This window comes from Podarcis bocagei (assembly GCF_964188305.1).
Source record: "Podarcis bocagei genome assembly, chromosome: 11".
Lineage (NCBI taxonomy): Eukaryota > Metazoa > Chordata > Lepidosauria > Squamata > Lacertidae > Podarcis > Podarcis bocagei.
Window position 1 is genome coordinate 1376064 of NC_138136.1, and position 25955 is coordinate 1402018.

The 25955-nt window shown below is 42.2% G+C and overlaps 1 protein-coding gene and 1 long non-coding RNA gene across 4 annotated transcripts in view; both read right to left on the reverse strand.

Moving 5' to 3' along the window:
• APBA1 (amyloid beta precursor protein binding family A member 1) overlaps window positions 1-9167 on the reverse strand; it is a 90145-nt gene extending 80978 nt beyond the window's left edge. Inside the window, exon 1 of one of the 3 annotated variants that reach the window (XM_081213647.1) lies at window positions 9076-9167. The gene's annotated coding sequence lies outside the window, so the exon portion shown is untranslated. Of the gene's footprint in view, window positions 1-1933; window positions 1998-9075 lie in introns of those variants that run through there. The other 2 variants (XM_081213648.1, XM_081213645.1) reach the window with 2 other exon arrangements.
• Window positions 9168-15010: 5843 nt separating this feature from the next.
• On the reverse strand, window positions 15011-17603 carry LOC308597898. The gene is made up of 2 exons (XR_014013266.1): window positions 17531-17603; window positions 15011-15190 (listed from the first exon to the last, which is right to left on the reverse strand). It is a non-coding gene; the product is annotated as an uncharacterized lncRNA (long non-coding RNA).
• Between the last annotated feature and the right edge of the window lie 8352 nt (window positions 17604-25955).

Here is a 25955-nt window from a genome sequence, read left to right on the forward strand (position 1 = left end):
GGAAAGCGCACCTTGGTTTTGGAATGCTTTGGCTTTGGAACGGACTTCTGGAATGGATTATGTTTGAGAACCAAGGTATCACTGTAGAGTATTCGCTTTCCATGTATACAGACACAAAATGCTCAAATAGGGCAGCCCCACTCGAACAAATTATATCTCAGCTTGAGCCTTATGGGCATTTGCCCTTCTCTCCTCTTTTTGCAGCATGCAGCAATTTGACTCAGAAGTTTCCATTTTGTCCAAACCAGGAAACTATGTTTATCAGATTCAGAAGCAACAGCTTCAAACAGTGGTTTAAGTCATTGGGGTAGTTCAAATTGGAGACTTGCAGGTTTCATTACAGTGCATGGCTAATAAAGGAGAGAGGGGGCTGGGGGGGGGACGACAAAAGGCTCTGGCTTACCTTAGTATTCCACCAAGATATGATAATCTGAACGAGGCCAATATTTTCATTACATTTTTGAGTAATTCCATAGAAAAGTTTAAAAACCTTTCTTCTCTAAAATAAAATTTTACGCTGGCAGTTAGGCAGACTAATTTACTCATCTATTGATGGGCTGCATCAATAGGAGTATAGCATCTAGATCAAGGGAAGTAATAGTGCCACTGTATTCTGCTCTGGTCAGACCTCACCTGGAGTACTGTGTCCAGTTCTGGGCACCACAGTTCAAGAAGGACACTGACAAACTGGAACGTGTCCAGAGGAGAGCAACCAAAATGGTCAAAGGCCTGGAAACGATGCCTTATGAGGAATGGCTAAGGGAGCTGGGCATGTTTAGCCTGGAGAAGAGAAGGTTAAGGGGTGATATGATAGCCATGTTCAAATATATAAAAGGATGTCACATAGAGGAGGGAGAAAGGTTGTTTTCTGCTGCTCCAGAGAAGCGGACACGGAGCAATGGATCCAAACTACAAGAAAGAAGATTCCACCTAAACATTAGGAAGAACTTCCTGACAGTAAGAGCTGTTTGACAGTGGAATTTGCTGCCAAGGAGTGTGGTGGAGTCTCCTACTTTGGAGGTCTTTAAGCAGAGGCTTGACAACCATATGTCAGGAGTGCTCTGATGGTGTTTCCTGCTTGGCAGGGGGTTGGACTCGATGGCCCTTGTGGTCTCTTCCAACTCTATGATTCTATGATTCTATTCTATGATTCTATGATTCTCCTCTATTGCTAATAAAATAGTAAAATAATTTGTCATCTCATAATAAAGAATTTATCCCCTTACCACTTTTGTAAAATACCAAGCGTTTGGCAAAGGAAGCCCAAGCCTTTCATTAGGTGAATAATATTTGAACTTTTGGAGCTGCTGAAAATTTTGCAGGCCTATATTTTCCAAACTTATTTAGCTTAAATATATAAATATTTCAAACAACCCAATTCATTTTCTTTCCATGTATCATAAACACTTATGGAATAGCTTCAGTCAGGAAAACTTTTTTTTCTCACATGAAATTCAGCGAATTAATTCCTATAATTTTATTTATCAAATAGCACTGTCTCTACATTCAGATTATTCAAATGAGCATTAATTGAACCGATACGAACTCTAGCATAAAGACTGGGTTTAACTGTATTAAAAATAAAAGAATGATTATCTTCAGTATCCTAACACATGCTTATCAGGTAGTTCTGTGCAAGCTGCGACTGAAAAGTGCAGGTGAAAACACCAATTGATTTCCATTTTGAAAACAGCATATCATTTTGTAGAGTCCATTGGCAACAATCAGACTTGAATGGGAATACTTCTTTTTAGTGGCTATTAAAAATGCCTTTGTACTGCTTTGAGTTTCTGGTTTATTATGTTGATCAATGATCTGTATCGGCCCCCCCAAAAAAACCCCACCATTTTTTCCAATCACCATCAATACAGACTACACATCTGTAAAAGGCACATTGTACAACTTTTAAGCACATATTTAAAATGTTTATTACCTGTTTCTCATTTCAACAGCAATCTCACTGAGGCAGATGTTCTGGGAAATTTTGAGTCATGGCACTGGGGTGTGTAAGACACAGTCAAGGAAACCAGGTGGGAACATGAAGGTTAAGAGATCAGCACCAAGCCATCCAGCTATAGCATACACATATATTATAATTTTCTATTAAACTATTGGAATTTAGAAACATTTGCTGATTTACTGAAGAACACCCAGAGATCTCGCCCTGGCCCATTTCCAGAGCAATGCATGTTACAATCCCCTAGGCATTGTAACATTCCCCTAGGAAGTCCCCTTCTTTTTTCAGATGGGCGATAAGGAAGTTGCCCAAGGAAGCACACTCAAGCCATTATAGCTCTGTTGGGGTGTCCACCGCATCCTGTCTGCCTCTCTGCCCACTGAAATATACAGTGGTACCTAGGTTTTCGAACAGCTTAATTCATGAACAACTTGGAAATCGAACGCTGCAAACCCGGAAGTAGGTATTCCAGTTTGTGAACTTTTTTCAGAATCCGAACTGTTCTGATTTGAGTGTTACACTTCATTTTTCAGTGCCACACTTCTGTTTTGAGTGCCCCCGCTCCTGCTTGCAAAGGTGGAGGAGCTGGATCGGGGCAGCTCAGCTGGGGAGCACGAAGCCTCCCTTCCCAGCGTGAACCCTATTCTAACCCCTCAATGGAAAGTGCGATGGAGCCTGCACCTCCCCAGCTGAGCAGCCCGATCCAGCTCCTACTCCTGTGCAAGCAGGAGCAGGGGCAGGGATCTCTCGCGGCAGCTCAGCTGGGGAGGGCAAAGCCTCCCTTCCCAGCTGAGAGATCCCCGCCCCGCTCCTGCTAAGATCTTTGCTAAGGAGAGGGATCCTGCAGGAATCTCAACTAGAACATAAATGACATCCAACCTCTGCTTAAAAACCTCCAAGGAAGGAGAGTCCACCACCTCTCAAAGGAGTCCTTTCCCCTGTTGAATAGCTCTTACCCTCAGAAAGTTCTTCCAGATGTTTAGTCAGAATCATCCTTCTTGTAACTTGAAGCCATTGGTTTGGGTTCTAGCCTACAGAGCACGAGAAAACAAGCTTGTTCCATCGTCCATGCGACATTCCTTTAGATATTTGAAGACAGTTATAATACAGAATCATAGAGTTGGAAGGAACCCTGAGGATCATCTAGTCCAACCCCCTGCAAGGCAGGAATAGGCAGCTGTCCCAGACGGGAACTGAACCTGCAACCTTGGTGTTATCCAACGCAGAGGGCCTTCTGGCGGTTCCCTCATTGCGAGAAGTGAGGTTACAGGGAACCAGACAGAGGGCCTTCTCGGTAGTGGCGCCCGCCCTGTGGAACACCCTCCCTTCAGATGCGAAGGAAATGAGCAGCTGTCTTATCTTCAAAAGGCATCTGAAGGCAGCCCTCTTTAGGGAAGTTTTTAATATTTAATGCTGTATTGTTTTTAACACTTGATTGGAAGCCGCCCAGAGTGGCTGGGGAAACTGAGCCAGAAGTGCGGGGTATAAATAATAAATATTATTATTATTATTATTATTATTATTATTATTATTATTAGCAACATGCTCTATCCAACTGAGCTATCCTACTGACGCCATCTCCTCCCAGTCTCCTCTTTTCCAGGCTAAACATACCCAGCTCCTTCAAGCGCTCCTCGTAGGGCTTGGTTTCCAGACCCTTGACCATCTTGGTTGCCCTTCTCTGCACACCTTCCAGCTTGTCAACATCCTTCTTAAATTGTGGTGCCCAAAATTGGACACAGTATTCTAGGTGTGGTCTGAGCAAAACTGAATAGAGTGGGACTATTACTTCCCTTGACCTGGACACTATACTTCTGTTGATGCAGCCTAGAATAGCATTAGTTTTTTTGCTGCTGCAAACAGTTGACTCATGTTACGCTTGTGGTCTACTAAGACCCCTAAATCCTTTACACATGTACTACTGGAAATCCAGTATATTTGTGCATCTGGTTCTTCCTGCCTCAGTGCAGAACTTTACATTTGTCCCTATTGAAATTCATTTTGTTAACTTGGGCCGAGTTCTCCAATCTGTTATATGGTCATTTTGAATTCTGATTCTGTCTTCTGCAGCATTAGTTACCCCTCCCAGTTTGGTGGTATCTGCACATTTAATAATAATGATGATGATGATGATGATGATGATGATGACAACGATGATGATGATGATAATAATAATAATAATAGCAGCAGCAACAACAATACTCCACCCATCAGTTTCCCCAGCTACCCTGGCAGCTTCCAGAACATATACAAACATAAGAAAACGTCAAACCTCAAAAACTTCCCAAGCATCTCCTCAAGACCTTCATCCAAGTCTTTTATAACGTTGAACAACAAAGGACCCAGGACATAACCCTGCAGACCCCACTTGTGATGGGTTTCACCTCACAGTGGCTGACAAGAATGTATTTGCTAAGAGTCTGCCAAACCTGTGAGCTCTAATGTGTGAGCCCCTTGTTTTCTCACATATTTTAGTCTGGAAGCAAGAATTAATGGGCACTAGAGGGTGTTGCTTCACTGCAGTATTTACAGACACTGGAGGAAGCAACTCTTGAGCACAGTGACATTGTCTACCCAGTCAAGTCATAGTCAAGTGTCATCATTCCAACACCCTAGTAATGCTTTTCAACCATTATTATAACCCACCAGTAAGCACAAACCTATCAATTGGTTGTCAAAGGGTACACTCTTGTTTTCCCATAGATTTTAGTCCAGCGGCCGAATCTGACATTTCCAGCTTTTTTTTACGAAGACGGACACCAAACTTGGTCTGGCCCTGATTTAATTAAGTTTCTGGGTGATCAAGAATAGCTTACCCACACAGTGTTAGACATGCCTGGTGTTTCATTCAAAACCAGTTAGCCTTGCCACTATGTGCATTGTGAGCGGACCAAAAACTTGTAGCCCAGGTGTTGGCAGGGCAATATTTTATGAATCATGGTCAAGGGACCTGTTTAACAAAAGAATCTGAGCGCCTTCAGTGTCCCATTAGGGTCAGTTCTTCTTGAAGACCTGGTATCACATTTGAACAAGGTCATAATAAAATGTATAAAACTGTATGTATGTATATATACATACACACATATATGATTCCACATATTTTTTCCTCACATACATTCTTGTGAAACTCCTGAAAACACCACAAACAAGCTCTCACACTGAAATAAGAAAATGTGTGTTTCCAGGGTCTCCCAGATCCTGTTCCTTGTTCTATTTAAATCAAGGCAGGTACCCTATGGCCCTCCCCATGCTGTTGGACTCCTGCTTCCAGCAGGGATGATGTAGTCATCAACATCTGGAGAGGGCCAGGGAAACCAACTGTAGACTAAACCAAGAGGAAGGTTGAAGGGAACCATACCAGCACAAGTGAAATTTAAGCAAAACTGTGTGCCGTACATCACACAACACAAAGAATGGCAGGCTGAGATATTTCTGCAATCTTAAGAAAATACACAAGCATTGATTAAAGATTCTGTCTAACTCCATGAGGTTCTTTCTACCTGGTTTTTTCTTCTTTTTAAAACCAAAATCAATCTAAGCAAAGAAAGACTGAAAGTAGAGAGCGTGCTTAATCCTCTCCCCTCTGATCATTTTTTTCAGCTCTAAAGCAACCTTTTGAAGCTGCTTCTACCATTTATATATATGAGAGAAAACATATGGGGTCCTCTGGGGACCAGATGGGAAAGGTCTGCATAACCTCCATTTTCATCTGGTCTTGCTCTGCCCACAGAGACGATTTTGGTTTTTTGAAAAAGGTGGAGAAACACCCTATACAACTGCACACAGAAAGAACTCTGTAATATGTGGCCTGAGTTTATGTAGAAGAGACCTAAATTTCATTTTGTACTGCCACAGGATGGAACTGGAAGGGGAAGAATGAAGAGGTATTATATCTAAAATGTTGCAATGGTCCACTGTTGTAATTTCTTAAATGCAGAGTTCAAATTAATTCAGTGATTGTGAGTCAGAACAACCTTCTGTGAAACCTTGAGGGGAAGGAAGACCTTCATCTCCTGCCTTTCCATGATAGGCAAGCTGGCCGGCCTGCTTTTGGTCAGTTCCCCACATTTAGTCAACGACACCTTTGTACATTTCCTTGAAGGTCACAGACAACACCTTTCATTCTTCTTTTGTATTTTTATTAAATATTTTCTTGATTTTCAGAAGTACGTGTAATGTCTCTTGCTTGTATCACCTTTCATTCTTAAGGCTTCTTTTATTAGATATCAGACATCAGAGAGGCAGCTATGTCAATTAAGGGTTGAACTGAGAATGACAATGATCAAACAGTTCAGCTCTTTAAATACTTATTCTTGACGATTTAATACATTACATATTTTTAAATTTTATTTTAATCCCAGCAAATAAAAAACAATTATTACAAAAGCAAAAGTAACATCGCTGCCTTCCACTTTACATATTCATATTTAGAAGGTTTAGAGGGTTTTTCCCAATTTTATTGCTTTTTTTTTTTACCTATTGCTGGTTTTTCAATTTTTGCAATTTTTAAAAAACCACTTAGAAGCTTCAAAAAATTTAAGTTTATAACTCAGTATTAAATGCATCCATTTAGATATTCCACTGATTTCAAGCAAGTATGCTTCGGATCATAGCTTTAAGAACAGTACATTTTTCAAACAGCAGAATTCATTTTGAGCTAATACAAAATAAATTTTCAGCATGCAATATGAAAAACATTTCTGCTTCTCTCAAGAAGCACTCTCTTAGAGTCTACCTCCCCTGGCAATCTTTCAATGAATCAACCAATGACTCAAACTACAAATATCTTTTCTATACCAGCTTTCTAAAATGTGAGGCTTTACATTGAAGACAAAACAACAGTCAAAAGACATTACTCCTATTTCAAATCAAGCCAGGCGCATTAGTGCATAACAAAAATGTAGCTGCAAGCTAGAACAGCTACAAAAGAGGCATTATACCTCCATGAATTATAGGATATATGTCTAGTACTACTATTACTTGGCCAAACCAGTTCAAATCTGATGTTTATGGCACTTTTAAATTCAGATTACTGCAACCATTCTTCAATCATTTTATAGCAAACACAATAGACATTTTCAGTCAACCTGGCTTTCAACTTTATCACAATGTACTGTATAGTCTCATAAACACCATCGGAAGTAAGTTAACATGATTAGCCCAAAGCCACTCAGTTACCTCCATAGTATTTGATTATCTCCCACAACGAAACCCAACTTTCTATTAAGCTTGCCCACTTTTTAGTGATGGGATTCCTAAAACTTTTACAGCTAAGAGACAAAGAGAAATGTAGCAGTATTCCCCAATGCAGAACCTACAAACCATAAAGAAAGTCACCTGCTGAATTTCTGCTAGTCATAGTTATTAAAGGTACAACACAGCAGGACAAAAAGAAGCTGACGTGTACATACTTTCTAGATTTCAAACTTATAAGCAAAACTGCTCTCAAAAAAGCTGCAACAGAGGCATATACAGAAAATGTAGTGCTATAATAAAGCTATATACAGTACACAGTACTCCTATTTTGCTTTCATTTTCTAAATACTATTGGCTAGTATGCTGTGCTTTAAAACAGGCTAACAGCACGATTTTCAGTGGTGATGAGGAACCCTAGATTGCCTATTTAGAATAAATATATACCCAGGGCTTTTTTTCAGCTGGAACTCACCTGAACTCAGTTCTGGCACCTCTCAGTTGGGCACCATTGCCATTATAAGAGAACAAGTGAGGTGTTCATGGTGGGTTCCAGCACCCCTTTTTCTAGAAAAATAGCACTGTATATAAGTTAGAATTAAAAGACAATCAAATCTTGGACAGTATTATTACAAAGATTGACTTAATTTGAGGCCATGGTCAATCACACAACTGGGAATATCCCCCATGGATTTAACTGTACTTTCTTTAACTGGTCATACATAGTCCTACCCGCTGTATATTTACTCAAAAGTAAGCCACACTGTGGTTTCTGTTGCTTATGTGAAACTCGGTGTATGAAGGACCACAGCTGTGCAGCACAATCCTGTCATTGCTCACTCATAAGCAAAACCCACGGGACTTATTTCCAAGAAAGCATGCGTAGGATTTTGGTCTTAATATGTTTAGGGATGGAGATGCATGGATGTTATGCAGATCTGCCCCTCCACAGCTCCCCCCCCCCAAAAAAATACCCCCAAAAAATGTCACTAGGGATATGCTGGATATGCTTGATATACTAAGTTTCTGGAATGACTTTCAGATTTAAGACTAAGCAGAAATGGTTCCTGTTTTGTGTTATTGTTAATGCAGCAACAAAAATACAATACTGTACTTTTTTTCTCCATTTCTCAGCCTGCAATAAATATGGCATTGTATGTGTGCTTCTGGAAACACAGAAAAAACACTTCGCATTTTGACAGCAGTGCAGTAGAATGCAAGGTACTGTGACTCAGATATTGTTCAGATGATGTAGATGGGTCTCTGGAAATACATAAACAAAGGGATGCCTAAATGCATATTGATGGATGTGCACATCCATACCAAAATAAGGCGAGAAATTTATGTCACCTGTCTGATCTGCCCCTCACCCCTGCATTTGCATACATTTAATATGAAGGATTGTTCGGAGGCAGGAAAAGGGTGAGCCTTCCGTTCATTCTTGGCGGTGGGTACCGTTCCTTTGGAGATAATATGGTCGAGAAGCATTTTTTAAAATCTGACGTTGCAGCCATTGGAGAGCTGCGCCAAGTCTTCTCAAAACGAGCCTTTAGGAAAGGGGAGAAGGCACTCGCGGGAGCTCCCCGCTGCAGCCCCAGGGAGGCGCCCGGGCGGAGGGGGGAGGAGGAGGCTGCTGGGCGCTGCGGGCGCATCCGCGGCTCCGACGGAGGAAGGTCGGCTTCCCCTCCGATGCGGCACCTGGCGGGCCCCGCAGCCTCAGGCAGGGAGGAGACCCGGCCGCGCCCCCCCCCCCCAGGAGCCCTCCGAGAAGCCATTCCCGCGGCCCCTTGGCGCGGCTGAGGAGACCCGGCGGCTCTGCCTCCCGAGCGGGCGGGCGGCGCCTGCTCCCCCACAGCCCCTCCTCGGCCCCGAGGGAGCCGCGCATCTCTCTCGCGCCCCCGCCCGCCCGCCCGCCCGGCCCTTACCTGTCTGGGGAGCCGCGGCGCCCGCCGCACTCAGGGCGCCCAGCGGAGGCCGAGGCGGCGGCGGCGCTGCTGGGCTGGGCGGCCCACCTGGAGAGCAGCTTTCCGCGGAGCCGCTCGCCCGGCCTCGCGCTCCACCATCTTCCTCCTCCGGCTCCGCCCCGGCTCGGCTCCGCAGCCTCCCGGCCAGCGCCTCGCCCGCCCTCCGCTCCGCCCTCCGCCCGCGCTCGCTCGCGCCGCGCTCGCTCCTCAGGCTCGGCCCCGAAAGAGGAGGCGGCGGCGGCGGCGCAGCGAGTGGCCGCTCGCCAAGGCATCCGGCGAGGAGGAGGAGGAGGAGGAGGAGGCGGCCGCCGCCGCTTGGGTCGCCCGCAGGCCTGGGGAGAGGAGAGGCCAAGGGCCGCGGAAGGGGCCGGGGAGAAGAGGGCCGGCCGGCCGGCCGGGATGAAGAGAGGCCCCCCAGGCCCACCCTCCGGACTAGAAGGAAATGGAAGTGTTCGAAACAAGATTGCGTGAAGAGAAGGGATTTAAAATTCTGCAATTCTCATAAAGGACCTAAGATGTTATTGTGACCTTAAATACCATGGTGATTTTTAAAAATGCATAGAATTAACACTGAAAAACTTTTGCAATTACAGTGGTACCTCGGGTTAAGAACGGACCTCCAGAATGAATTAAGTTCTTATCCCGAGGTACCACTTTACTGAACTTTGTAAACCTGTTGTGGAATAAGTATAATGTTTTAGGAAAATGAAGTTGTAATGTTATCCTTAAAAAACACACCTTGAGCTTACAAATTATATTGCCTGGGAAGTTCATCAACTTGCCCCGGATATCAGATCAGGTTCCCAACACCTTAAGTACCCGCCACCTAAAGAACAAGACAACTATCACTGCATATCCTTGCCTTCTGGCCTTCCCGAGGATGGGCTGTGGGAACACCAACCTCAGGAAACCCATCAGGGGATGTTCATTGTTCCCCTCAAGGGAGGGGTGCTGTGTACTTGACTGGATATCCCAAGGATCATGGGGGAGGGTGGTATCCAAGTTGAGTATGTGACCTCTCCCTTAGAGGATTATGGAGGAAGATGATGTCCAAGTCCGCCTTTCCCTTTGAAGCAAAATGTCATTGAAATGGGGGAGAAATGCCCTCGCATGAAGTCTTGGGTTTGCAATTTTGGGAGAGGGGAGACTGCAGTGCTGGGGAGCGGGCAGGCTGCCGAGGCCCCCTAGATCTGGAGGCCCTAGGCTTCAGCCTACTTAGCCGATACATAAATCCGGCCCTGCCTGGAGGAGACCCCTCTCTGGAGCCCCGAGAAAAGCAGCCGGTGCCGAGGGAGAGCGGCTGCCCATGGCCTGAGCTGGAGCGAGGCCAGCACTCCCTCAGGCTGCCTGCTCTTTGCCATGGACGCCCGCCAGCCGGGCGCCTGGCCAGCTGCTGCATGCCAGTGTGGCCTTCACGAGGCCCTGGCCAGCCCAGGGCCGCCCCGCTCCTTGTGTGCCGGGGGCAGCACACTGGAGGCCACTTGAAGCGCAGCTGCTCCTGTGTTCCCTGCCTAAGCTCCAAAGCTCACGGGAGAGCAGCTGGGCAAGGAAGTGTCGGAAAGCCAGACCTGTTGAACTGCCACCCACGTCCTCAAGCAAAGTTTACACTTGAGGCATAAAACTGCTTTCTCACTCTCAGAGGCCTGGCGGACACATATTGACTGGTCAAGGATATTGGGTGTGGAGAGTGGGATAAAAGAGGGAGGCCCAGGTTCAAATTCTGAACCTGCCATCAGGCTCTCAGGATGACCTTGGGCCTGGAGGTTCTTGGCAGAAAGATGGGATATAGATGTGACAATTTGACAAATCGCTGTGGAAGGCAGAGGACAGGCATAGGCAAACTCGGCCCTCCAGCTGTTTTGGGACCCTGACCACTGGTCCTGGGATGATGGGAGTTGTAGTCCCAAAACATCTGGAGGGCCGAGTTTGCCTATGCCTGGCAGAGGACATACAAGTTCTCTCATCTAAAACAAGATGCAGAAATTAAATGTTAGAAGCATTTTCAATATTAATCCATTTGTCTGTCGTTCCTCAGGAGAGCTCCCATGTTCACGCTCCAAGGACAGTCCAGGATGGAGGCAGCTGTGTGGACCTCCTCTACGAAATGTGAACACACTGAATTCTAAAGAGCAGCAGTACATACCATGATTCCTAACACGACCGCAATCCTGTGCATAGTTTCCCGGAAGTAATGTCTGCTAACCCAGTGGTGCTCGTTTCATTCCTTTCTGTACCTCAAACTCATAAAAAAAGTATCTATGCAGTGTACAAAATCTAACCAAAACAACATAACAAAATCAAAGCAAAACACATTGAAGAAACTTACCATAAGTGCAAAATGGGTGTTTAGCCTATATCTGTGCACCGAACAGGGCTATGCCCAAGAACTTGCAATTAAAGGTTAAACTTGCCTCTCACATGTTTGGGAGGGCAAAGTAGGTGCTGGGTTGCTCCCTGCCTGGAGCCTATTCTGACAAAGTACTTCTAGGCATTGTTCCTTGATGGCTTCAGTGACTTCAGCATCTCAGATAAATCACTGTTGTACCATATCCTTGCCAATGGCTGGGCACCTAGAATCATAGAATCATAGAGTTGGAAGAGACCACAAGGGCCATCGAGTCCAACCCCCTGGCAAGCAGGAAACGCCATCAGAGCACTCCTGACATATGGTTGTCAAGCCTCTGCTTAAAGACCTCCAAAGAAGGAGACTCCACCACACTCCTTGGCAGCAAATTCCACTGTCAAACAGCTCTTACTGTCAGGAAGTTCTTCCTAATGTTTAGGTGGAATCTTCTTTCTTGTAGTTTGGATCCATTGCTCCGTGTCTGCTTCTCTGGAGCAGCAGAAAACAACCTTTCTCCCTCCTCTATATGACATCCTTTTATATATTTGAACATGGCTATCATATCACCCCTTAACCTCCTCTTCTCCAGGCTAAACATGCCCAGCTCCCTTAGCCGTTCCTCATAAGGCATCGTTTCCAGACTTGTCCACTTATAACATTGTAGAGCTGGAAGGGACCTCGAGGGTCATCTAGTCCAACCCCTGCAATGCCCAATGTGGGGCTCAAGTCCACCTGAGAGTAATAGTCTCATGTTCTACTGACTGAGCTGTCCAGTGGGCCTGACAGCCGCAGTTGTACTTTTGACTACTAGGTTCAACTTGTAAAACAATTTGAACCTGTTGGGCTCTTTTAAGGTCTATACATTTATCAACCTAGTTGACAAACAGTTCTTCACAAGTATGTGCCCTTGAGCAATTAAGCCAGGCTTCCAGTTCATAACAAAGCTTAATAGCAGAACTTCTAAGAGACCTTTCACATATAACATTTAGTGGTTCATTTCATTACAGGAGCCATGAAGACCTCTCCTCTGGGAAAGGAACTGCTGTGGCTTGAGGTCTATAGCTGGTTGGTTTGTTGATAGTCATTCCTGTCTTGGAACAGAGCCAGGAAACTCCTTTCCCCTTCCTACTCTGCCCCAAAGTGACAGTTTTTTAAGGTAAGAAAACTTAAGAACTGTCAGCAAAAGAAATGAATGCTGATATCATTTGAAAGCCTTGAATTCAATCATATGTCAGGAGTGCTCTGATGGTGTTTCCTGCTTGGCAGGGGGTTGGACTCGATGGCCCTTGTGGTCTCTTCCAACTCTGATTCTATGAATTCCAGATTTCAAGTGTTATAGTGCTTTAATCTCAAGTTTCTAGTGGTTTCCACTGTGTGGAAAGATGGTTGAAAAAATGTCTACTGGAACACCATTATTTCAGAACTAACAAAATGTTTCATACACTCTGATCTAGCAAGCCAAAAACATGTTTTTTAAAGAAACCCCTCTTGGAATAACCAAATATTGTGCTTTATGGTATCAGCTGCTTTGTTGTGTACGATGTTCAGTAGGAGCCTATGATTGTTGAAATAAGGACTTTAGATGACAGAAGTGTTTTCTCCATCATCTCTTCAATGACAAAACCACATGCAACATTCCTTTATACAGAACATAGAAACATGCTAAAAAGATATCTAAGCAAAGAATGAGAATATTTCAATCTCTAGATTCTCAAATCAAATTTTGATCTCAGATTTAGAGGAGATAAGTTGCCTCAAATAATAGTTTTTAATATCTGATAGACAAAAACAATTATTATTTTACAAAAGTTGGGAACTTAAATGTTTACAATGCTGCCATTATCTATTCCTGAAATCAAATTTTATGATGTATTTTTACAGTGTCATGTAAAATCCCACACACATACCTTTAATCTACTCAGTTGGATACATTAGTTTTGCTCTTCAGGTAAATAATTCAGGTAAATAATGTAGCACTGAATCTCAGAGATGATCAAATGCCATGGAGGTCCATCACACATACAAAGTCTGTTCCAAAACCAAAGCGCTTCAAAACCAAGGCGCGCTTTCCCATAGAAAGTATTACAAAATGCATTAATCTGTTCCAAACTTTTAAAAACAACCCCTGAAACAGCAATTTGACATGAATTTTGCTTTCTAACGAGACCATTGATCCATAAAATGAAAGCAATAATCAATGTACTGTACTATAAAATAAATAAGACAGTATTGTAAATGATAAAAATTAAAATTAGGTTTTTTTCTTACCTGCACAGATGATAGTCATTGTTTGGATGGGGGGCTTTTATCCATTTCCGCAGTCACACAATCAATCAATCAATCAGTAGCTGAACTGGGTTCCACACAGTCACAAAAACAAATTAACCAAAAAAAGCCTCAAAAACAAAAGCATAAAATAAATAACAATAACAAACGTGCCAAACATAATCTGTTCCAGAAGTCCATTTGACTTCTGAAATGTTCAAAAACCAAGGCGCAGCTTCTGATTAGTGCGGGTGCTCTGGAAACAATCGCCGACAGCCACATCGGATGTTCAGCTTCCGAAAAACGTTAAAAAACCGGAACACTTACTTCTGGGTTTTCGGCGTTTGGGAACCAAGGCGTTTGAGAACCAAGGTACCACTGTATGTAGATCTCATTGTACCTTAAAATTTCTTGATTAAAGTTTTTAACCTACTGATCAGAGGAGATTAGAGATACAGTGTGTTCAGTGTAGTTCAATGGTGAGTTAGGAAACAGTATTAGCAAACTGAATTCTTTTTCAGAAGGATAAGCATGTTCAACCATTTCAGCAAAAACAATAAGTCTTGCGGCACATAAAAACTAGCAACTTTGATTATGGCATATACTTTCCTGGTCTATAATCAATTTTGTTCTTTTTAAAGATGACAAGAGACTCTTGAGATTGCAATCCTGTATGCACTTACCTGGAAGTAAGTTCCATTGAAATCAAAGGGACTTACTTCTGAATAAACTTATATAAAATTCACTGATCATTGTTTCTGAACACTTTTGTCAATAACAAAACTGAAATCATCCAGTGATTGATGTTGGAAACTATGGCTGCTATAGCATTGTGTAGTTTATTCAGGAAGATGTGTCTTCTGTGTTGTTCAGTCACACACTATATATAGGAAAACATTTCTGACTTGTGAAGAAGATTGTATTCAGTTAAATAAACCTATCGCACACTTACTCTGTTTCTAAATAAATGTAGTCCTTTAAAGGGGACCACATACTCTTGGTTCTTCTTCACTTTAAGCTCTTCTCTGTGAGAAAGTGTGATAAACGCTTGTTAAACTGAAAAAATGATGTGGTCACTCCTACAACTGATTACCAACAACAGGCACTGTTGTGGTCATAATTACTAATGTTGTGGTCATAATGGCCACATTGGGATGAAAATAGCATGCCTGAAAAAAGTACCATCTTTTTTTTAAGTTACAATAACACTCAGGCTACATTCAAAAGCTTCTAGGGCATTTAGCTGACCAGTTAAACCACTATGCTTCCACAGGAAGCAACAGTGGCAAATAAGTTTGTGTGTCTACAAATAATTTTTAATTTACTTAAAGCGGGGTAGCCAACATGGTGCCCTTCAAATGTTTTGGACTACAACTCCCATCATCCCTGACTATTGGCCAGGGCTGCCTGGAAATTATAGCTGACAAAACCTGCAGGGCACCACAATAATGATCCTGGAGTTAAAGCCTTTCCTTTTTTTAAAAAAATAATATTTATTGAGTTTCCAAAAATTTAAACACTACAAACAAAAAAACAAAAAGAAAAAACAAACAAAAAACAACACAATACAATACAAAAACACTACAAAACACTAACACATAAGACAAATAAAACAAAACAAAGACCATTTAAAGCACATTAAACAATTTCAATGTTATATCTTTCGTTCGCTTATTTCCACGACTTCCTTGCACCTCCCTTTTTGTTTTCCACATCAATTAATTATTTCAGCAATTCCTTTCCATCTTCCTCTGTTTTCTATCCTATAATTATCTTAACACATTCTAACCTTATTGTGTTCCCTTTAATGCTCTATTTATACTTAATTCCTTATAACATTTCTGCTAAAGCCATATAACTTCATTCCAACTTTGTTCTAACATTCATTAATTTTGCTATATTTCTATAAATAGTCTTTAGACTTCCAGTCTTCTTCCACCAGCTCTTCTCCCTGGTCTCGGATTCTGCCGATTCTCTCAGCCAGCAAAAAGCAGATGATTCACAACAAAATTTAGGGGTCTGGCAGGGCAAGTCCACCTCCTTCTTTAGCATCCGTTAATATCTTAAATTTTACTCGAGGCTTCCTGCCCTGCCAACCAAATTTAGAGACGTCCCTCTGCCACCTCCTGAGACAATCCCTCCCATTCAAAGCTTGCAATGTTGGCAGGGGGTTGGACTCGATGGCCCTTGTGGTCTCTTCCAACTCTATGAGTCTATGAAACAAAAGCAACATCCCCGACATCACAGCAACCCTCGTCCCCACCACAGCAATTCGGCCCAACAATAACAACTTCCAATTTAACCCTATTTCCAAATCCCCCTTCTCTTCAAGCCAATGTCCTTCACAGTTGCCCTTGAATAGATTCACATTTCTGGTGGTCATACTAACCCCCAAATACCTCTCTTTCTCAACCAATGTTAGTCTTATCTCCTCCTGAAACTCTATCAAGCTTTCCTTTTCCTCAGGTAGGGCTCTGATCCTCAATTTCATCTGTTTCTCTTTAAGTTCAGTCATAACAAGTGTCAGCTTATATTCATCAAGTTGTCCTTGTATGGATGGGACTCTCTCTCTCTCCAGTTGAATTACTTTAACTTCAGCAGCAAGGGTTTCCTCCTTAACGTCATCCGCAGTTTGCCGTATCAGGGTAGATTCCTGTATCAATTTCTGGGTGGTTTCTGTATTGGTATTCACCTTTTGTCCCAGGTTATTTAAACTTTCTGCCATTAAGTCAATTTTAATATTTACAGCATCCACTTTCATATTTATCACATCCGTTTTCTTGTGAAGCTGTTCCAGCGAGTCATTTATTTTCACTAATACTAAGGCCTCTTCTGGCGACATTCCGTCTTTCCCATCTGCCATAACACTCAATAGATTCAAGGTCAGTCTCACAGTCTCACGGTTTTTATCTTACAGCTGGAAATTTCCCAGCCCAGATCTTATATAGCCGCCAGTTTCAAGAACTTCCACTAGAGGGAAACAGTTTCTATTTGTATTGATAAATAATATCCTCTTATAGGCACAGTTCAAACGACCCAAAACTAATTTCAATTTTCAGTTACTTTCACTGCTGGAGACAGTAGAAACAATGTGTCTTCTCTTATGCTACATGTCAATTAACGATCCAGACGCTGTCAATAAACGTCCCACCAAACGCTGGACCTACTAGCAGCCCGTTCCCAGGGTCCGAGCGGCGGTATTTTACCTCTCTTGGTCTCTTCCACAGGCAAACTCAGTCCACAACTCCCCCCCCCCTCTTCTCCTGCCTCCAAGGGGGGGATTATATTCTTTACTTATGAAAATTTAGTCTTTTACAAAAAGCTTTCCAAGACTTCAGCTTGCAGCCTCAATTGCTTCAGTCTATTTACAAAAGAGGAAGGCAGACTTCCTGTATTGAACCTTCCCCGTTCGATGCCAAATTAGACGTTTTAAAAATCCAATTTTCCCGATTAAGCTTTACTCACGGGTAGTTACTTTAGAGTCAAATTGTCCACAGGAAAAAGTCAGAGCTCTCTGACAACAGCTATGCGGCTTCGCTCCGTGGAAGAAGCAGATGATTTGAAGCACCGCGCCGCTCACCCCACGTCGCTCCGGATCCCCGAAACCGGGTTTCCCTGTGAGTGGGGGAGGCGCAAAAGGTGCCTGCCGAATCCCACACTCACAGGCTTCTCCCGCCTGTGATTTTTAACGGGTCTCCGCCTTCGCCGTGGCGGCCAGACCCAGATTTCCATGGAGCTGATTCCTCCCGATCAGAGGAATCCAGCCATTGCCGGAGGCGCCTCCCCGGAAGTCCTTGGAGTTAAAGCATTTCCACCCCTCTTGACCCAAAAGGCTCTAACTTACAAAATATCAAAGCCCTTGAAATATAGGAAAGGGACCCAAAATATATTATTTCCAGAATTTAAAAAACAACAACAATGGGCATAACACATATAAGCATAAGCACTTCAGATAGTAATCCATTAACCAATTATGCTGTAGTAAGACCTGTTGAACTCTGCAGAACTCATTGAATAGTAAATATATATATGTTTGTTCTGACAAAAACTCAAATCTTCCCCAGATTACTGAAAAACTGCTTAAATCTAATTGTAGCAATGTTTCTGAGCTAAACAGATATGGAGCTGATTAGGACCTAGATTGGAAATCTCCTAGGAAACCCGTTGCATGACATCTCAGACTTCATTCAGCATATAAGCATCTAAAATAAATCACATTGGCAGAAACATGCCTCATGAACCTTAAGATAGAATAATTGTGACTCACAGTTTTTTTTAAAAAAACACAAAACTTTTGTGTCAAAGTCACAGCTCTTCATATTCCTTAGCCATGCCAATAATTCATATTGTGTCCAGATATTTTCCCTCTTGTACTGTTGAATCACAGAACTGCAGAGTTGGAAGGGACCCCCAAGGGTCTTCTAGTCCAGCCCCCACCAATGCAGGCATCTCAGCTCAAGCCTCCAGGACAGATGGCCATTCAGCCTCTGCTTAAAAGCCTCCTGTGAAAGAGAGACTCCATCACCTTCTGCTGTCAAACAGCTTACTGCCAGAAAGTTCTTCCTAATATTTAGCATATTGCAAAAAAGTGTGCATAATAAAGTTTTATTTTTTTTAAAAAAATATTTTATTCAATTTTCAAATATAAAGAAATCACCAAACATATACAATCCCTTCACCCAACAAATAACAAACAAAAGGAAACATACATCAACACAAACATATAACATAGAGAAACATAACTGTACATAACGTATTTTTTGATAACTAACTGGACTTCCTCACATCTCCCTTCCCTGCGTTCTCTGTAATAAAGTTAAAAACAGCAAATTATTACCTTATTTCAATTCTTATTTTGTACTTCTCAGATATTATGTCTCTAAACTTCAAATGATTTTTGTCAAATACTTATCATCTTAATTTAAACATAGTATTACTTCAGATTTCAACCTTTTCTTAACCATCACTTAGTCTCCTATATCTTTCAACTAAGTTGCTGGTACCATATTATTTTCAATCGTGCAATTTCTTAGCATTCATACAGTTTGTACTGTTTTTGTAAATAGTCCTTAATTTTTTTCCAGTCCTCTTCCATTGTCTCTTCTCCCAAATCTCGGATTCTGCCAGTCATTTCGGCCAGCTCCATATAGTCCATCAGTTGTGTCTGCCATTCTTCCAGTGTGGGCAAATCTTGTGTCTTCCAATATTTTGCGATAAGTATTCTTGCTGCTGTTGCTGCATACATAAAAAAAGTTCTGTCCTTCTTTAGCACTTTCTGGCCAACAATGCCCAAGAGGAAGGCCTCTGGTTTCTTGGGGAAGGTATACTTAAATACCTTTTTTAACTCATTGTAGATCATTTCCCAGAAGGCCTTCACTCTTGGACAGGTCCACCGGAGGTGAAAGAATGTCCCTTCAGCCTCTTTACATTTCCAACATTTATTATCAGGCAAGTGGTATATTTTTGCAAGCTTGACTGGGGTCATGTACCACCTATATATCATTTTCATAATATTTTCCTTCAAGGCATTACATGCCGTGAACTTCACACCGGTGGTCCATAACCGTTCCCAGTCATCAAACATAATGTTGTACCCAATATCCTGAGCCCATTTTATCATGGCTGATTTAACTGTTTCATCCTGAGTGTTCCATTTTAGCAACAAGTTATACATTCTTGAAAGTACCTTAGTTTTTGGTTCTAATAATTCTGTTTCTAATTTCGATTTTTCCACCTGAAATCCTATCTTTTTGTCCAAATTAAAAACCTCCTTGATTTGAGCATAATGTAACCAATCTCGCACCTTATCCTTTAGTTTCTCCAAACTCTGCAGCCTCCAAGTGTCTCCAACTTTTTCTATTATTTCCCAATATTTCAGCCATGCGGCCCCCATATTGAGTCTTTTCCGGGCCTTAGCTTCCATTGGTGATAGCCACCTTGGGGTCTTATTTTCTAATAATTCTTTGTACTTTGTCCAGACATTAAATATTGCTCTCCTGACAATATGGTTCTTGAACACTTTGTGAACCTTTACCTTGTCGTACCACAGATAAGCATGCCATCCAAAAGCATTATTAAACCCTTCCAGATCCAGGACATCAGTGTTCTCTAAAAGTAACCAATCTTTCATCCAGCAGAAAGCTGCAGCTTCATAATATAACCTTAAGTCCGGCAGGGCAAATCCCCCTCTTTCCTTTGCATCAGTTAGTATTTTAAATTTAATTCTGGGCTTTTTGCCCTGCCAGACAAACTTAGAGACGTCTCTCTGCCACTTTCCAAAACATTCCACTCTGTCCACAATCTGTAGGGTTTGAAACAGAAATAACATCTTTGGCAATACATTCATCTTTATAGCAGCAATTCGACCCAACAAGGAAAGTTTCAATCTTGACCAAGTTTCTAAATCCTTTTTAATTTCTGACCAACATTTTTCATAGTTATCTTTAAATAGATTCAAATTTTTGGCAGTCAAATTAACCCCTAGGTATTTCACCTTTTTAACCACATTTAAATCTGTCTCTTTCTGAAACCTCTCTGATTCCAAAGGTGTCAAATTCTTTTCCAAAACCTTGGTTTTTTGTTTGTTTAATTTAAAACCAGCCACCCGACCAAACTCATGAATCAATTCTAAAACTCTTTTCGTACTAGATTCTGGCTCCTGTAATGTTAAAACCAAGTCATCTGCAAAAGCTTTAAGTTTGTACTGTTTCACTCCGACCTGTATTCCTTCAACCAACTGGTCCCCTCTGATCATGTTCAAGAGCACCTCCAGGACCGAGATAAATAACAGAGGGGATATAGGGCAACCTTGTCGTGTTCCTTTTTCAATTTTAAACTCTTCTGTCACCACATTGTTAACTATCAGTTTGGCTTTTTGCTCTGAATAGATTGCATCTATGCCATTTTCAAACCCCCGTCCCACTCCCATCCCTTCAAGGTTTTTCTTCATAAACTTCCAAGAATTATTGTCAAAGGCCTTCTCCGCATCTATAAAAATTAACACTGCTTTTGTATTGATGTTCGTTTGCAAAAGTTCCAAGATATCAATGATATTCCTAGTGTTATCAAACAAATGCCTGCCTGGGAGAAAACCTGCCTGATCTTTATGAATTACTCCATTTAACACTTTTTTAAATCTACTTGCCAAAATGTCTACACAAATTTTGTAATCCACATTCAGGAGTGAGATGGGACGGTAGTTCTTAAGTTGAGTCTTTTCAGTTTCCAGTTTAGGTATCAATGTGATGAAAGCTTCTTTCCACGATTCCGGTGCCTTCTTCCCCTCCAAGATCTCATTACAAACCTCCATTAATGGTTGTGTCAAATAATCTTTCAATATCTTATAGTACTTGGAGGAAAGTCCATCTGGCCCTGGAGATTTGCCAAGTTGCATATTCTGAATGGCACCTTCTATTTCTTGTTGTGTTATTTTATAATTCAGGATTGTTCTCTTTTCCTGAGATAATTTTGGTAGTCCATTTGTTTTTAAAAATTGGTCTATCTCGATATCTTTTTGCGGCCCTTGCGTATAGAGTTGTTTGAAATATCTCTGGAAACACTTTCTAATTTCCTCGGGGTTCTGAATGCTTCTCCCTTCAATCTCTAAATTTGTAACCGTATTCAGTTTTTGTCTCTTTTTCAACTGCCATGCAAGCAGTTTCCCACATTTATTTGCTGATTCAAATGTCCTTTGTTTCATTAACTTAATCTTCCATTCAACTTCTTGGTTCATCAATTTGACATATTGTGCTTGATGAAATTTGATTTCTCTCAGGATCTCCTGTGATTTTGGTTTCAATCTTAACTTTTTCTCACTGTCTCTTATTTTCTCCAAGATCTTATCTTTTTTCTCATTCTGTAATCTTTTCTTTATCGTATTCTGTTGTATCAGAAACCCCCTCATAACAGCTTTACTTGCGTCCCAGATTACTCTTTTTTCCACTGTGGTGCTCAAATTTATTTCAAAATAATCTCTTAAAGTCTTTTGGGCCTTCTTGATAATCTCCTGATCTCTTAACAAGGTGTCATTCATCTTCCATCTAAAGGAGCCGGTTGGGATTAATCTCATTTCCATTTTCATAGCGTTATGGTCGGAGCAGGTTTTTGGGCAGATTTCCACTTTTCTAGTCTTAGGTGCCACTCCTCTAGTTATCCATATTTGGTTGATTCTTGTCCATGTCAGATGGGCTTCAGAAAAGAATGTTCCTTCTCTTCCTAGGGGGTTCTTTGTCCTCCAGATATCAATCAAGTCCATATTGTCAGTTAGTTCAAAAAAGGTTTTAGGTAGTCTGCCATCTTTTGTCAGGTTTTGGTTTTGTGACTTATCCATGTTTGTAGAGACCACCCCATTCATATCTCCCATCATAATGATGTTGCTATAGTCCAGATAGTCCAGCATTGTCTCATGCAACTTGTAAAATTCTGATTTCCCCTCATTCGGTTCATAAATTCCTAATATCAAAAACTTTTTACCTTGAGTCTGAAAAAAAGTTTTATTTGTTAACCATTCTTGGAGAACCTGTGGTCCTTGATTTTTTGGAAACCACCAGCCTCAGTCAGCAATGAAGTAGAGTCCAACAATATTTGGAGCGGTACAGGTTCCCATGCTCACTTCTGCCATGTCCAACACATGTATTGCAGTACTTCATAGGAATGGTGCTCTGTACAGAACAATATCCATCTATTTGTTTCTGTTATTGTCGATTTTGAAAATCCATTGGCAGTTTTCAAGGTCTCCCTCTAATCACAGGGCTTGGACTTTTTTTTAAAAAAGGATCAGCATGGTTTGCTTTAATATTATACCATATTACCTTCCAGTCACTAGGAAATGCTCTTACCTCAGCTTCCATCAGACTGATCAACTAGAATTACAATATAACCCCCGCTATAGGTCAGGGGCACAACAGATCATAGATGAATGAGTTTGGCCAGCATATTTTAATTTTTGCATTCATTCAAGTCAAGCTCTACTGAATTGAGAAGGCTGCATGTACAGGAAGTAACAGGGATTGAGATGGAACCAATAAATCTGTTCTTATTGAGACCCTTCAGGGTTTCCAGTCATTTCAAAGAAAATGGAAGAATAAGGAGTCAGAAATTTTGTAAATGTTTAGGCAGAGTTAATGGCCGGGCAGGGTTTTTGTTTTTTTTAAAGTAGTAGCTTTTAAAATTGTATCAATTTAAAGTGCATAAAAATTGGGCACGTCAGAAGTCTAATTAAAATAATAAATAAGATAGCTTATTTGGGCTCACCGCAACAGTAAGAGCTGTTCGACAGTGGAATTTGCTGCCAAGGAGTGTGGTGGAGTCTCCTTCTTTGGAGGTCTTTAAGCAGAGGCTTGACAACTATATGTCAGGAGTGCTCTGATGGTGTCTCCTGCTTGGCAGGGGGTTGGACTCGATGGCCCTTGTGGTCTCTTCAAACTCTATGATTCTATGATTCTAACCTAGAGGCCACAGTGTGCCAAACTACAATGATGGGTAGGATCTGTGCCTGTTAGTTGACTTGATCTATCTACTATTATGTCTTATGGTTCATCATGTAGACTTAAATATAGTTTATTTTTAATGCTAAGTTTAGAGCATCAGGAAATGTGTTTTAGGAACCTATATTAATGTGTGTTTAAGACTGCATTCATATGAGCCATAGAAGCACACCATGTACTAAGGTTATGTTTGCTGTTTTATATTTGAAGTCTACAGGGGTGCCCCGCAAGACGAATGCCTCGCAAGACGGAAAACCCGCTAGACGAAAGGGTTTTCCGTTTTTGAGCTGCTTCGCAAGACGATTTTCCCTATGGGCTTGCTTTGCAAGACGAAAACGTCTTGCGAGTGTTCCGCTTCCCCCCCGCTTCCCCCCTTTTCCTAAGCCGCTAAGCCGCTAATAGCCTTTTAGCCGCTAATCCGCTAAGCCTTTAATAGCCGTTAAGCCTTTAATAGCCGCTAAACCGCTAATAGCGCTAATCCGCTAATAGGGTTGCTTTGCAAGACGAAAAAACCGCTAGACGAAGAGACTTGCGGAACGCATTAATTTCGTCTTGCGAGGCACCACTGTACATTAATAAAAAAATGAGAAAATATTTTCAGTCTGTTTCTTGGGTCTGTTAGCAAACCTGCATGGTCCCTTGGGTTGTTTTTTAAAAAATCCAAAACAGAGCACACCTGTCCAGGTAAGACCCTGACACATAGAGGGTGAACCTTACATCTTTGGAACTCTTTGCCATGGTCAGATCCTGCAATGCTGGCAGGTGAGGAGGGGGAGATGCAATGTATGTGCAGCCCAGGAGTCGTGTATGGCTTGTGGATTCATTCTCATTCTCTCTGCTCTAGATGTTGTTGGGACCACAGCCTCCCTCAGCCCTGGCCAAAGGCCACCATGCTGACTGGGGCTGGGGGTGATCAAACAGCATCTGGGTCCCAAGGCTGGGAAGTGGGGAGAGAGCTAAATGGGGCTGTGTATCAAAAGCCTTTGGCTCCAGGGGAGGAAAGGGTGTCTGTCGGCCTCAGTGGGCCTTGCTGCACTCTGCTTTGGCCAAAGACCTCCATCTTGTTAGAGCAGCACCGATCTACCCGTGAGGCAAGGTGAGGCAAGCGCCTCAGGCAGCAGGATCCACAAGGGGGGCAGATCCAGCCTCCAGGAAATGCAGTGCTGCTGTGGCTGCTGCGACATTCCTTGGAGGCTGGATCTGCCACCTCCTTGGCAGCCTGCCTCTGCAGCATCCTCTGGGGAAATAGGAGGCTCCTGCCCTTGTTCCCTAGGAAGATGTTTATTGCCCCCTTGTTCTAGAGGAAGAGCGACACTCACCCCTTCTTCCACAGTGGGGGATGGGCACCATTTTGTGGTTTGCCTCAGGTGGCAAATTGTCTTGGGCCAGTCCTGTGTTAGAGGCTAAGAAGATAAGTAATGAAAAGCCTAATCAGAACTGATCACCTTAGCTCTGCTACAGCAGCATATGGCAGATTTCTGACAGCTGAGTGGCATATGAAACGGACTTGACCCAACACTAATAATTATTTCCAGTCAAACCCTTAAGCCCCAGTCCCATGTGACAGTTGTCAGTCAGAAGCATATGGAGCCTTCAACACTTAGCCTCCTGGCATTACAGTGTCACCTCTCTCTTAAGTGGCAGCCATCCTTCAGGGGACTGAAATGAGGCATTCAGTGCAACTCCTGCACACTTTGCAATCACTTTCAAGAGATATATTCACACCCAATGATGCTCGTTTCTGAGGGACTAATGCAAACTGATTCCCACTGCACTGAAAACGGTTCAGACCCATGGAAATGACTATGATTCCATTATGAATATGCAGGCTATAAATTAATTGCTCTGAGAGGCTATAAATTAATTGCTCTGAGAGGCTGATCTTCACTGCTGGCACTTATTTTAATTCTGAGGAGGACTGTAGCTCCCTGGTAGAGCAGGCAGGCAGGCGCAATCCCTGGCATGCCCCAATAGGGTTGGGGACGCTTCCTTGAGAGTTACTGCCTGTCAGAGGAGACAATGCCAAACCAGATGGTCCAATGGTCTGATTCCAGTATTCCAAGGCAGTTTCCAGTATTCCTACAGATTTAAGAAGTTAGGCACTCCAGAGATTAGTAGACTTGAACAATCTTACAAAGAAGAAACTAAACTGAACTTCCAAGATATGTTCAGACAGAAGACTGGGAAGATATTTTTATTTAAAAACTGCCAACATTTAGCAAAAAAAGTACACTATTTTCCATTTTATACAGAAATACAATAACTTATAACTGTGCTTAGTATAGCCTGTCACTAGAACCATCATATATGAACACAAAAGAGAACCACATAAACATCCAGATGGATGTTGGAAGTGGAAAAATAATTTTGCTGACACAATTTTGCCACCACAATTTTTTTCTGTTAGATTTGGAAGACATTGCATAGGGATGGCTAGCGCTTCAGAACCAGTCTGTAATATAGCTTTGTATTACTAGGATACAAAACATTTGCGGGGGTGCGGAGAAATCAAGGTATCATTTTGTGATCAGATCTCAGAAACTGTTTGGTAGCTGTTGCCCACTGTTGCTAACACCACAACCAGTTATGTCAATATTTTAAGCAGGATGAAGTTTCTACTACTCTCCAGACCAAATGAGAATTTCATGAAATCACAACTCAGCAGCAATTTGAAATGCAAAACGTATTGAGAAGCAGATTTAAGTGAGAATGAGTGGAAGAGGATACACACCCCTAGGTAGTTACTG